Source organism: Gossypium hirsutum, chromosome A07 (genome assembly GCF_007990345.1).
Source record: "Gossypium hirsutum isolate 1008001.06 chromosome A07, Gossypium_hirsutum_v2.1, whole genome shotgun sequence".
Lineage (NCBI taxonomy): Eukaryota > Viridiplantae > Streptophyta > Magnoliopsida > Malvales > Malvaceae > Gossypium > Gossypium hirsutum.
Genome location: NC_053430.1, coordinates 81,317,511 through 81,328,299, shown reverse-complemented (window position 1 = coordinate 81,328,299; position 10,789 = coordinate 81,317,511). Strand labels below are relative to the sequence as shown.

Below are 10,789 nucleotides of genomic sequence, written 5' to 3'. Positions count from 1 at the left end.
AAAAGCTAGGTATTATCCTTTCTCAGACTTATTATCAGTAAATATTGGGTCTTACCCTTTGTTTACCTGGAGAAGCATTTGCAGTGCTCGGGAGCTGATGGTGGAAGGGCTGGTGCGGCGAGTTGGTAGTGGTAACCGTGTCAACATATGGAATGACTCTTGGTTGCCTGGGAAAGAGAGTAATAGAATACCAGTTCAAAAGATTTTACCTAACTGGACTACTGTAAACTAGTTAATCAATACTGAGACTAATACCTAGGTTAATGCGCTGATTCATAATCTAGTTGATGAAACCACTGCAAAGCGTATCCTTTCCATTCCTCTCTCTGGTGCTAATGTAGATGACATGTTGGTCTGGAAATATGAAGGATCTGGGGAATATACAGTGAAAAGTGGGTACCGGGCTCTATCTACAGAGTTACTACAGAATCATACATACACATTCTCTAACTGTGTTGATTATAGGGGTTTTTACAAATCTCTATGGAATTTGAACATTCCTGCGAAAATTAAAATTCACATATGGAGGCTTATTAATGATCTGTTGACTCATTTCTATAATTTGGCAAAGAGGTCTTTATTTGTTGATGTCGTCTGCCCTTTGTGTAAGGTTAAGATGGAGGACTCTGGTCATTTGTTGTGGTCTTGTGACTTTCTACAATCTGTTCGGGCCACACTTCAAATCCAACTGCAAGATTTTAGTGAGTTGTCAAATTATAAGCATTGTTTTATTCGGAATTTTTCTATTGCGAGTGATCAGCAAAAGCAATTACTGGTAATCTCTATATAGAGTCTCTGGTTTAGAAGAAATAATCTTGTTCATGAAGGGGTTAAACCATCCTTGATGGAATTGTTAGGGTTTATTCAAGGTTATAGTCGTGGTTTGAGCCTAAATCAAGAGATTTCTAGTCCTTCTCTTAGATCTATGGATAGAGTGGTCTGGAAATCCCCCAATGTTGGAGTTTTAAAGCTTAATTTTGATGCGGCTTTTCAGCATGATTTACAACTCGTTGTTATAGCAGTTATTGCTAGAGACTCGGAAGGTGAAATAGTCGAGGCAGAAACTTATCTGTTTTCGAATGTGAGCGATGCTTGCTTGGTGGAGTCACGGGCATGTGAAAGGGTGCTTCTATTTGCACTTGAGAAGGAATTTCGATGCTTGAATATTAAGGGGGATTCCTTAACAATTATTAAAAGCATTCACAAGAAGGAGAAAGACAAATCTGTTATTCGGTCAATAACACATCAAATTAATCTTCTAAATGAAAGCTTTGATTCTGTCACTTACACTTTTTTACCCCGACTGGTGAATAAGACGGCTCACACACTGGTGATGGAAGGATGGCGAAGACAGATTTTTGGTGTCTGGACAGACGGAGTACCAGCTGCTGTGAAGGAGATGGCGATGCTGGACCATCAGAGGTTTCATGGTTCACTTTAATTCGGCTTTGAAAATGGTGATGATTCACCAATTCTCTATCTATAGATTCAAAGCTTAGTTCTCTTCTCTTCTTCATCTCAGGATCTTTCAATAGGAGAAGAGAATCGTTTGTTTGGCTGATATTTGGGCTGTCTTTTTGGCTTAAGGTGTTTCTATTGTTGTTGGTTTTGGTAGGTTCTAGAACTGGTTTTTCTTTACAGCTGTTTTGGTTTTCATTTATTTATCTGTCCTTTCATGTAGCTGTATGAGGGTGACGTTTCAATGTTTTTTTGCCTTGAGCAGTGTTTAATAAATATCAGCCAGTATTTTTTGACAAAAAAAAGATTAGTCATTTATAAGTTAATTTTTAATGTTAAAATCTAGTTAAAATTAAATAAAAGAAAAGAAAAGTCATCACCTTTTCATTCTTCTTCTTCGACCAAATTTTCCGCCATTACTAAAAGAAATAAAAACTTCAAAATTTCAAACCTTCAAAGATATTCGGCCCTTGCATGTAAGCATTTCCTTAGCTTGTTTTTCGTAAATTTTATATTTTTAAGATCATTGAGCTTAATCTAGCTAACTCAAGGACTATTTTGTAATACTATTAAAGTTTGGAAAAGTTACCATTGTTGTTTTTAAAGCTTTTTGGATGTTAATGGTTGAGCTTGAAGCTTGATGTTGAAATAGAGCTATTTTGTAAAGTGAATTTGGGTAGTTTTGAGTTTAGGGACTAAAACGATAATATGTTGAATTTGACATGAATTTCATGTAAATTTCACTACTTGTGAGATGTAGAAGGATGAGAATGAATTCAACATCATGGTTTTAGGATTAATTGTGAAAAATAACCTTATTTCAATTTTAAGGACTAAATTGAATAAAATGTAAAACCTTAAAAAAATTATGAAAAATGTTAATAGGAAGCCAATACATTAAATTAAATTTTATAAGGTAATTGAGACCGATAAGTTGAAATAAAATACTGTATAGATCAAGAATTGATAGATAGTCAAGGAAAAGAGAAAATTACATATTAGTCTCTAACACTCTTATCTTTGTTATTTTCCCCTAGTAAGTTCATATGTTGTAGTATTGTGTAATTTTGTAATTTTTATGTTGATTCGTGAATTTTGGATATGTTTGAATATATATATATATGTTTAAATTGTTACAGTTGAACAATGTTATACTGTTATACGTAATGAGCCCGAATGAACATAAGATAGGATACAATTGGCATGTCAATAGGTTATTTTGTGCGTTGTATGAGTTTGATATGAGATGAGATGATGAAATATGACATATTATTATACACTGGATGTACCAAAATCTAACATTTATTGCGGATTTTTGGGTTATATTTATAGTGATTCAAGCATGTTTCTAGGGGAGGATGTGAAGCATACTAGCTTGGCACTTAGTGCCCAGGCATATTTTCTGAAGGGATGGTAGCCTTCAGGCTTAACACTCAATGCTTAGGTGTGATCTTGGTTGGATTAGCTTGGTTGAGTATTATGGTGTGTTTTGGGTGGATAATTGCGTATCTGTTTCTATTCATATTAGTTCATCGGGTTGAACCGTGATTATTAAATGATATAATAACTAGTAATGATGCAACATGATACAGTCTTGATGAATGACTTGAAAATGTGTTTATGCTTATGGATATTATATCATGATTTGGTATTGAATCAACTTGTGTAATTGGAAGGTTATATGGCTTGTATGTAATGAAGTCACCTTTTGATATGGTTGTGATGAGAGGGTTTAATGTTAGTTAATTGTTTTATTAATTAAACTTTAATACTAAGGTATGTAATATTGTTTTCAACCTATGAACTTACTAAGGTCAATTGAAGCTTACTCTGTTTTGTTTTTCTGTTTTCCTGTAGTTATCGTTTTGTGGAACTCGACAATCGGATCAACTTGAAGATCACACTATCCAACCATCTTTTGGTAGACTTTGAAAAAATTTTATTTCAGTTATGTGGCATGTAATAGGTGTGATTTGTATATTTATATAAGTAATTTATAAAAGTAAGTGTGTTTTGTGATTGCACATAAGATGTGTGCTTGTTGGTTAAATGATGTGGTTGCTCATGGCTTGGTATAGTAAACTTGAATGTGGTATTAAATTTGGCATGTGGTAGAATCATATAGGTAATTGGTATGCAAGTTATGTTCATATGGAAATGGTTGGAAATATGTGTTTTGGTTGATGGTTATGACATAACATTTTGATGGTTGATTTTGGATGTTTTAGTAGAAAAAGGTAAGTTTGTACTTCTTGTCAAATAATTGGCTAATAGGTTGAAATTATACCAACTAAATGTCGTGGGAAGTTGATATTTGTATTGCATGTTAGGCACATGTATTGTTTGGTTCTAGTTTGGTAGGAAACGAAGCTGAACCTTAGTATTGATTATTGTTTGTGATAGTGCCTTATGGCATATTGGTTAGAACTAGGCAAATGACATGTTTTATTATGTTTTTGGTGTATTTTGTTCAGGTCTATTGAATGGTTAATGGTATGCTTGTGGCTTAAGTAAATAGTTGGTGTATGTGACTTGTAAAAGAAGGTACATTTTGGCATACACGAACAAGTGACATGGCTATGTGCTTTGTTTGATCAGGGTGATTTTGAGTTCACACGATCACAGTCTCTCACATGGCCTAGCTACACGACTGTGCGAATGTTTGCAAAAGTTATACAATTAGGTCCACACGGCCACAATTTGTTACATAGCCTAGCGACACATCCGTATGACTCTTTTATACATGACATTAATCTTGCACATGGTTAGATTACACGGCTGTGTGTTTCAACCCCACACGGCCTCAATTTTTCACACGACCTGGCTACATGACCGTGTGGCCTTTGTTTTATGTTTTTACTCCACTTTTATGTTAAGTTTCAAATGATTCCCTGTTTAGTTTTGAATTGTTTTTAGAGCTTTCGTAAGCTCGATTTAAGCCCGTTCTTGCATAAATAACATGTTTAATTGAATGATTGATAACTAATGATTGTTTTAAAGAAGTTTTAAATTGAAATAACATATTCATGTTATATTTTTTATTATAGTATCCCGTAATCCGATTACAACGACGGAGATAGGTGAAAGGGTGTTACATTTAGTGGTATCAAAGCTACGGTTTAGTCGATTCTGGAACTGAATATAGCATGTTTTGAGTCTAGAAGTTACATGCTACATGAACATGTGATAGTGTGATGCTATTTGATCCGATCTAATCTTGTTTTTCTTATAGATTCAAAGATGTCGGCAGAGTCCAATTGTGTTATCATTGATGAAATAGACAGTAATGTTCTGGCTTCCGAACAGGAAGCGAGCCACAGTCCTCTGGTTTTGAAAATGTTAGAAAACAAAGTTAAAAATGCCTTTTTTGGCATGATAGGTCAATGGTTCTTGGAGTTTATGTGAGCCAACCTTGTAGCTCAGCAACCTCACCCCTTTTCGTGCATCCTATGGCACCCCGTGTCCTCAAACTACCAAACTACTAAAGTTATACGATGATTGTTGATTGATAAAATCATAATGTGGTGCCGAGGAATTCAGAGTCAAGACAAAAGATGATCCAGCTAGAGTTGATTATTAGCTTTAGAATGTTTAGAGGGGTTTCAATGAAATGGCATGTTCACTTGATGATAACTTATGATGTGTCGTATCTTTGCTTAAAGATGAAACCTATAACTGGTGGAGGTCCGAACAATGTTGAAGGAACCCATTCAGATTTTACGACATATGCACCTCCACCCCACATGCTCATTGTCGACTTTGATGCTAAAGGTGGGTTAAAATTTCCAGAACTTACTCATAAAAGAGCAGGTCATGCAATTTCTTCTACAAATTTTGGCGATTTACATGTTGGAATGGACTCTTCCTCAAAATATGCTTTTTTTGCTGTAGTGAAATGGTATATAGCATAAAGCATGGGATCAACTTACATGTTATAAAATCCTGAGCCGAAAAATATGATGCCATGTGCATAGTTTGTGACAATATATGTCCATGAAAAATCATGATATATGTGAGAAAGAATATGGGATTTTGGATAATAAAAAATATAACGCTCCACATACTTGTGTTATTGTAGGTATGCTACAAGATCATCCGAAATTGCATTTTGATCTAATCTCTGAAATTGTCTTACGTATGGTGAAATACTTGTGTTGTTGCAAGTATGTTATAGGATCATCCGGATTTGGATTCTGCAATGATCTCTTACATTATCTTACCTATAGTGAAAGTGAGTCCTAAGATTGGTGCTAGATTTGATTGCTACTATCCGTAGTTAGTAAGATTATAACATGCCATACTACAAGACATTGGTTGCAAAATAAAGGCTATGGGATAGATGTATAACGAGTGGGATAAATCATATAATGATTTGTAGCAATGGTATAAGGTACCGAATTAGTACGTACCAGGTACCATCATCAATCTGCAAATAGAACTTGCATATTGATGACATTCAAGCCATGCATTGAAGCATTTCGGTACTTTAAGCCATTAGTCCAAATTGATGACATATTCATGTACGGGAAATAATAAGCATCAGTTGCTGTTGGCTATTGCACAAGATGGTAATAGAAAAATCTTGCCAATATCTTTTGCAATTTTTAAACAAGAAACCATTGATGCTTGTGATTTCTTCTTGACTAACTTGAGAAAGCATGTTGTGCCATAACCCGATATATGCATTATTTATGATAAGGCATCTGGAATACAAGTTGCAATTGATCGATGTGACAGCCTATGAAATCTTTCACACCATAGGTACTGTATATGTCATTTTGGGTCAAATTACATGGGTCAATTTCATAATGATGCTGAGCGGCGACATGTTATTAACATGGGTGTGTAGTAAATATTATTTTTTATATTATTCTTTAACATATACATTGTTTGCATTCATGGATATACTATTTATTTTCTTCGGCAGGGTACGAGCTTTTCACCGCAAAGTAGAACTCCACAGTTTTGGCAAAGTTCTTCAAGGTGCTTCACCACGAAATTACTAACCTTATTTGGTCTAAGTTTCGCAACTTAGGCGGTTTTCACCAGCGTAGTCTCCGAACTGGATCGGCTCGCCAGATCAGGGTGTGAAAAATATGCCTTAATTACAGAAATATAATATAAATATATTTATATGTAAATATAAGTTTTAAAATGATTAATTAAGTATAGTAATTAGACCTGATTATGGGCTGAGTCGGGTGAAAGGGTTTGGACAAAAATATAGCCCGAAAAATAGGCTTGGGTAAAAAAAAGGCCCGTTTAGAAAACGGGTTGGGACTCTCATAAGCTTTTTTTGTCCCAAGCCTAACCCAGCTCGAATTTACAAAAAAAAACATTATACTACTGTTTTTCTACTGTTTTGCTGCCATTTCACTACTATATTGCTATTGTTTGGATATTATATAACTCTTGTTTTATTGTTAATTTTGCTACTATATTAGAGGCATGTGCTTGTTAAGTTGCACCTATCTTAGTGTTATTTAAGTATAAAGATTTTTTTAATTTATTTTCAATTTGTTGGGAAATATTATTTTAATATTTTTAGTGTATTTGATTTATTATATCTTTAAATTTATTTTTATATAAAAATAATATAAAAAATTTAATACGAGAGGGTTAGGTCGGGTTGGACTTGGGTTTTAGCTTTTTTATCTGGGTCAGGCTTGGGTAAAATTTTAGACCCATTTTTTGGTTAGGTCGGGTCTGGGCCTATAAAAAGCCTAAAATTTTGTTACGACCTGACTCGAATCGAACCGGCCAATGATAACCTCTAATAGTAACTTAATTTAATTATTATATTTAATTTTTAAATGTAATAATAAATAAATATAATTAAGCTAAAAAAATTAGTTTCAAATATTAAAATCTTATACCAATCAATATGGGTCGATATGCATTGATATTAATTGAAGAAAATTGGAAAACATCTACACGGTTTCAATAGACTGAAATTTTAATCCAAACAATATTTAAACTACTTGATACTAATTTTAAGACCAAAATTACATCGGCTAATCGTTCAAAAAAATCTGGTTTGAAAATGATTTTCTTACATTACAGAAAATTAAAATTTTGAAAATCGATCCGGTTTGTGATATTTATAACAATAAACCTTAACCAAATTCGTACCTGTGTTTTCGACTTAGAGGATTTTTTTGTTGACTTAGAGGATTTTTTTTGTTCTCGAGTTTCAACCAAACAATCTTCTCCACTATTTTCGTACCACGAACTACTTCGAGTGTGGGCTCGAATCAATTGAATCGAAACACAGAACTAGAAAAAGTTTTCTCTCCTTTTGGGGTGAAAATGAAAATTCTCTCTTCTTAGTAAAAACCTGCAAAATTGTTATTTCAAAAAAATATATGTAATAGTTGAGATTAAATTCTCTCTATTTTTCGACAGAACAATAACTTTTCAAAAATTGTGTTAATAATGCTACTGGTGTCATCTATTTATAGAAAGAGAAGAAGGTAGAACCTTTATTGACTTGTAGTGATTTATTTTTAATAGAAAAACAACATCCTACTTAGAATAGAACTAGGGTGGATGGCACAACCTAGTATTCCTACTAGGGTTGTCACCCTCTTCAAGTCCAAGAATGGTTTTTAAGCCTCTCTCACATCGGATCCAATTACGAGTACTTTTAAGGCCTTTTTGACTCAGTACTTTGTAATGTGATCCAACATGATTTAGTTTTTCTATTTCCCAAAATAAAATTTAATATTGATATATAAAAAAACTTTCTTATCCCTATTTTATCCCAGCAAAATTTTGATGCTTTTATCTCTAGTAAAATTTTGGCGATTTTGCCTCTAGTAAAATTTCTAGAAGATATGTTCAAAATTTCACAACTCAACATGTTCACTATGACCGAATAATTTATTTTCATTTTTGATACGATCACGCCCCGGAGTGCACCTAGCTCGAGCAATGATCCATTGGAGCTGCCCAAGGCCCTATCACACGAGCTCGAGCCAAGCTATTTAAGGAGGCCATTTCAGCCTTAGTCCATCAAGTGTGGGGCGAGACATTGGCGAGACACATTGAGAGAGCTTGGACCAGCTCTACGAGTTCACCGTGCAACCTTTTGCAAGCTAAACTCAACTCAACATTAGCTCCATGAGTTCGAATCAGCTTGATGAGTTCAATTTCAACTCAATTTAATTTATGCATTTTATTAGTTGCTGGAATAAATTAAATGTGTTAGTTAAATTAGTTAGTTCAGCTCAAATAATTATTAAGTGTTTAATTTTTCAAAATCTGGACATCTTAATTATGTGTTAAATATGTTTTATTTTAATGCATGCTTTTAATAAGTCTTAGTTAATACACATCATTAATTTGTCTTAGCTAATACATATCATTAATTTGTCTTAGCGTATTACATAATTTTAATATGTTTTAGCTCCAGCCGAATTAATGTGCAGGTTTATTATGTCCTAGTTGCTGCTGAATTAATGTGCCTTAAGCTCATTTAATTTGCTGATTTATTAGGTGCAGCTACATGCATGGACGTCATTAATGCAAGGTGTGCTGATGTTTGGCCTCTCCTAAGCACCCATTTAGCTAATGTGTAGCTGGCTATTCATGTTTTCCAAGCTGCTCATTAATTCTTCAAGACTATATCAGCTGATCAAAGCAGCTCATTAAGGACTCCCACACCCTTTGGCCGAATGTAGGCATTGCCCAATCAGCTCCCAATCAACCAAGTTCATTTCAGTTGAATGTGCATCATCTAGAAGCTGTCCATTGACGTCCTTTATGCACAAGGAAACTTCAAGGAAGCTGTTTGGAAACTTCATGGAATTTTCAACACATTAAAGCTGAACACAATTGTCCATTTAGTTGCCTTATTGATCATTTGGATAGTTTAGGTTTATGACTATAAATACTTAGCTATTTCCATGTATTTCAAACTTTTGCAACTTTGAATGAAATTATGTTATTTTTGTGAGATTTACTTCTCTCAAATTTCGTCCAAAGACTTAGCTTGGCTTATTTGTTAGTCAGTGGCGTCAATCTTTGTCTTTTCTGTAGTAGCCCAAATTACAGCAATGTTCCAAATAGTGGTTCGAGACCACCAAATTCGGCAAATAAACTCGTAAATTATATTATTTAATATTTACGAGCCAAATGTAGCTTTTAAAAGATTTTTGAAATAGTAAACTGTGTTTTATAAAGATTTATTTGGTTAAGAAATTGAGAAATAGAGGTATTGAGATCTTGGTGTTATAAACCGAGCCATAAATATTTTTATGAATATTTACAGAGTGTCAGAAAATTTCGTCAGAAAATTTTAATGTTTTGGTAGTCAATTAGATAAAAAGAACTAAATTGAAAAGGTGCAAAACTTGCTAAAGTGATTAAATAGCTTAACCATTAAATAAAGGACTAAAAGGGAAAATGGACCATTATAAAATGGCTGAGGCGGCATAGCGTGAAAAAGGTCAAAAGATTTGTATGTGAAAAGGACAAAATTGGAATTTTAACAAAAGTTACATGGCCAAATATGATTTTAATGATTTCTAGGCCATTTATTCTTCAGCTTTTTGTCAAAAACAACCATGAAAGAGGTTTTGAGCTAGTCTTTCATATTTTAGCTTCAAGTAAGTTCAGCTCTTGCTTTTTCCTTGAAATTTTTTATTTTTGGACTTTTACAATTAGGTCCAACTTAGTATTCTATTAGTTTTTTATTTTGTTGAAAATTTTGAAAGTTACCATTGATAAGTTCATATGATTTTTGTTATTTTATGATGAAATTGAGATGTTAATGGATGTTTAAAGGTGTTTTATTAAAGAATTTAGGATGAAAACATGTTTTAGGGGTTAAATTGAAAAGTGTTGAATTTATGGAAAATTCTAAAATTTCATGGAATTCATGGGCTGTGATTAGTATGTATGAGAATAATTAGGCTTGGAATAAGGATTAAATTGTAATAATTTCATTTTCCGAGCCTAGGGATGAAATCGTCATATATTAAAAGTTTAGGAGAAAAATGGTAATCAACATTTTACACTAAAATAGTTTTGGACAGTAGCAGTAGTCTAACTTTGAAAAATCACCAAAAATTGTGGGAATCAAATTAGAGAATGAATAAAATATGAAATTAAATCTGATTGAGTCTAGTTTCTCATAGAAAAAATAGTGTAAGCAATGTAATTGTAAATCATGAGATATAATAAATTTTGTGAGACAAGGTTAGAATGATTTCGGGTTCCGCTGTTCTGACTTTTGAAAATCATCAAAAATTAGATAAAAATAATTATGGGCTTAAATTTATATTTTTAAATTCTTAATGAGTCTATTTTCAAGAGAAACAAACGAGAA

At 33.2% G+C, this 10,789-nt stretch overlaps 1 long non-coding RNA gene across 1 annotated transcript; it reads right to left on the bottom strand.

The window, feature by feature from the left end:
* Window positions 1–281: 281 nt before the first annotated feature.
* On the bottom strand, window positions 282–1,678 carry LOC121231879 (uncharacterized). The gene is made up of 2 exons (XR_005930032.1): window positions 1,289–1,678; window positions 282–1,179 (listed from the first exon to the last, which is right to left on the bottom strand). It is a non-coding gene; the product is annotated as an uncharacterized lncRNA (long non-coding RNA).
* Between the last annotated feature and the right edge of the window lie 9,111 nt (window positions 1,679–10,789).